The following is a 4,339-nucleotide window of genomic DNA, read 5'->3' as shown; positions in this document are numbered from 1 at the left end:
CTCTCTCTCTCTCTCTCTCTCTCTCTCTCTCTCTCTCTCTCTCTCTCTCTCTCTCACTCTCTCTCCCCCAACTCTATTTTATCCCAGATATATATATTTATTACGAAACTGCTGTACAGTATATCTCGCCGTGGTGCGCGTGGACGCGTTGAAACCCGCTCGCGCAGAAAATCACGACTCCAACACGTTCGCGGGAACTCGTTGCCACCGCAGAAATCGCGTATTCCGGTATCCCGCAAAAAAAATGCCCACGGAGCAAATATTTACCATATATTCGATATATGTTAGATCCGAGAAAATCGGAGCATTGCGATATTTTTATATTTAAGACTGTTTTAAGTACAGTCTTAAGATGTCATGAACTAATCAGGCAGCCACATTAGCATCCTAAAATATTATTTAAGATAGTCTTAAAATAAGAATCATCCTTTCCATTTCATGACACAAGTATTGTTCTATCTTTGTTATTCTCTGAATGCGAAGATATTAGATAGAATGATGTTGTGTTGATTTGTGTCATTAAATGGAAAGCATCCTGTGAATGCTAATCTATATATATCTATATTTTTTTCTTTTTTCTTTTTGCGAAACGTTCGAAAGTTGCACGATCATCCGCGATTTTTGCGCGTTCCGAAAGTCACTATAAAAGGTGGTGTTGCAATCTTCGTGTCTCTCACGATCGTGCGCGCGAGCTAATGATTCCTTGTACAACCTGAAATTGCCTTGAAGCTATATTATTCTCCAGCGGAAATTCGATTGTAAGATATCCGGATGTGTGCCGGAAGTCGTTAAGAGAAAAAATGAATCGATTTTAATTTTATTTTGTTTTTCTTCGATTATATTAATAACAAACGTCTATTAATTGCAGAACTATTAGTTCTCCCGTTATTTATGCCTCCCTTGTACTATCAACAATACCGTCTAGTTCGCGTTAGATGTAAGTATAGCATATTGTAACAAAAGCAAATATCAACTTGTTGCATAGAAGAATCAACAAAAAGCGTCAGCATAACGTCAGCTGTTATTATCGTACGAAAATAACAGAGATTTAAATATTAATATCCACCGATAAATTAAAAATCGCAAAAGATCTGCTGTATCTTGTTTAAAGCATTCCGCTTTATTTTCGTTGTAACGTACTTGATTACAATTATAAGTTTCATAAAAATAACAATAAACAATAAAGAAGTATTATAAAAACTATGTTAATCTCTTCATGTTCTCTTTGTATTCTCTTTATACACGATAAGTCTGTAATACAACGCAATAATGTATTATTGTAAGTATGTATTATTGTAATTCTGCAACGTCGGCGATGCGCAATCGGAAATTTACGCGATCGTAGTGCACAATAAACGTTCCCATCCGTGAGACAATGTTATTTTTAAAGACCTTTCAAGTATGCAGGCAGTATACATGTTCAACACCTCACTGCAGTTAAAGTCGAAAGATTTTCCCCGCGTAAAATTATAAGAATATTGTATGACAGATTTGAAACGTGTATGAAAGCTGAATAGCCCCTCGCTGTAAAACAATTTTCGGAATAGCGTGGGAGCAGACAAACATCCGTGATATTTTCTTTTTGCGCATACAGGCAGAGTTTGCGACAAGTTTTCGCGAAAGCGATTTTAGTGAAAGCGCGAGTGTCTACTGTCATTTCTCTGCTGCCCTATTCTTCCGCATGCTTCAGAATTTCGCCCGTCTATTTCCAGTAGTTCCGTATTGTTTGAAAAAAATCACCGCGGCCCTTCGCATATCACCATTTACAAGGAAATTATTATTGTCATGCGACGCAACGTGCAATTTTCTCTTCTCTATCGTTTTCTAATGTCTTCATAAAAATAATAAAGTGATAAGCGTCAGATGATTCATTCTAAATGTCGCAGAAGAAATTTGTCGACACAGACTTGTATTTATAAACAAATAATAGTAAATAATATTAAGTGAAATAGATGGAGAATATTTATATAGTAAACAATAGTACATAATTTAATTTAGGAAGTGAAGAAATTTTCGAGATTCCAATGCGAGTCAATTATAGTCATATAAATAAAACAATATAAAATAATCACGCAATTTCACAACATAGTAAGATTTAAGCCGGATGTCTCGCCAGTTCTTTTTATCCGGAATTGTGATGACGTTTTAGCACGCGATCATAAATATGCCGTTGCTTCTCGCGCACGTAAGTGCACGCCTGTATCTCAAAGCAGCGAAATCTAAAAAGAGTTATTTATAATTGCAGAGGCAATTATGCGGCAATACATCATATTTCATTCTTGGTCGATTTCTCTATATTTCAGTTACAATTAGTACGAAATATGATTGCAGCTATCCGACTATTACGTTCAATCATCGAGAGTGACATTGATTAAAAATAAAATCGGAGTTGCCGAATATAATTAATAATAATATAATTAATTTAATTTCAAGAATATAAATAGAATTTACAGTCCATATTTTAATTTAGCATCGCAACGAAAATCAAACAATCAAGTCGACACCAATTAGAAATAACAATAATATCAATGTTATCATTTCGTACTTAACAGTATAATTCTTTTATGTAACATCATGTGTTACATTGCATTTATATTATTAGTGAAATTACACGTATTTGAGTTTGTATTGAATTATTCTTCTAAAAATTTCTTTAATCGATTATGTGTCTTAAAACAAAATAAAAATTACAAAAGTAAGCAAATTTAGTAGATGTTGCTCAATAAAATTATAAATATTTTAATAAATTCGCTTTTGTAATTTTCATCTCACTTTAAAATACATTGATCGATCTCCTGATATAAAAGTCATCAATATATAAATTCTACATAAAAATGTAAGATTTATATATCGAAGTCATTAATTTAGGAACCGCCAACATAATCCAGAAATATCAAAAATTCAAAGCAGATGCAAGCGAGCGTCCCATGAGATAGCGTCATCAGTTTTTCCGAAATAATCGCATCGAGATTATCGTGGTGTCACGAGCGTCTGCTCGGTGCATGCCAGATAAGATAAATTTAACATTTCTTTTGAGTATTATACCTCTAGGTGACCGACAGTGACCGAAACGGTCCCTTCATTGTAGTAGCGCTCTACCGCGTCACCTAACCTCTCTCGCACGCGCGCATGCGATCTAGCCTGTTCGTGTTCATTCGCGATGAAGAGGAGACCGAATTATTTTCACAACGCGCTGCCGCCGTGGCTCCGGGAATCAAACGAGTATCTTTTTCCTCTTTCTCTCTTCTTTCTGTTCTTTCCCTCTCTCTCTCTCTCTTCCTCTTTCCTCAAGAAAAATGTTTTCTTTTGTTATACTAAAACTTATAATAGTTACATTTTATCATAATTCAATTTTGTATACTTCTTAAATTTGCAGTATTTTTGTAACTTGTAACGCTTGAGAGGATCTGTCCCAGAGTATGAAATAGATTTTTTCTCTCTTTCTCTTTCTCTTTCAGAAAACACGCCTCTCGTATATTTCCGTGTGTTTATTCATTCCGACCCCGTCCATTTTATGTGGTTCTCTACGTCGCGCGAGAGCGAGAGCGAGAGCGAGAGGAACGGTCAATTCCTCGACCAGTTAACATCGATTAACTCCGTCAAGCGCCCTCCGACTGTGCACACTACGCTCCGCACTAGATCCGTTAGGTACTTCATATACCTATAATCGAACGTATATTAATCGAAACAGCGAAGAGAAAACGCGAAATCGTTTGGGAACAAAACTGGCGTGCCTGTTTGTCGTCATCACTGCAAACTGCGTGCAAATGAAAAACAAATAAATAATAAATTCGTATTGGTTATTGTGTTTAATGTGAAATCTAAGCTCGTCAACTTCGCGAAGAAGGAAGTAAAATCACGAGAATAAACGAATAAACTGATATAATCTCATTGGTTCGAGCTCGGATTTCGACACTGCAGAAACGAGAGTGACTTTTATACTTGTTGATGATAAGAAAATTGGAGCATATCGAGCCTAAGGCAGGCACACATATACTTTCTCTCTTTTTGTTGTTTTTTTTAAATTACTTTTTTTCATTTCTTCATTTAGTTTTTATTTTCTTTATTTTGTAAATTTGGTTCTTAATGTTCTTTATATTTTTGTTATTAATCGTGTATTGTTTTCAGTGCTCAAGAGGATGCAATTCTAGGACACCTAATAAATAATCTCTATCTCTCTTTCTTTCGAGTCTGCGTGTTGCTACGGAAAATTTACCGCGTCCGTTTCACCAGTTAGAACACGGACGTCGGGCCCTCTTTTATTCCCAGCAGGTCCGGACACGCAGCTGCCTAAAGGACAAAAGGAAAGCAAAGTATCCGGACGCTCTCTCTCTCTCTC

Source organism: Atta cephalotes (genome assembly GCF_000143395.1).
Source record: "Atta cephalotes unplaced genomic scaffold scaffold00070, whole genome shotgun sequence".
Classification (NCBI taxonomy): domain Eukaryota; kingdom Metazoa; phylum Arthropoda; class Insecta; order Hymenoptera; family Formicidae; genus Atta; species Atta cephalotes.
The sequence above is the reverse complement of the archived record's forward strand: the minus strand, read 5'-3'. Positions refer to the sequence as shown.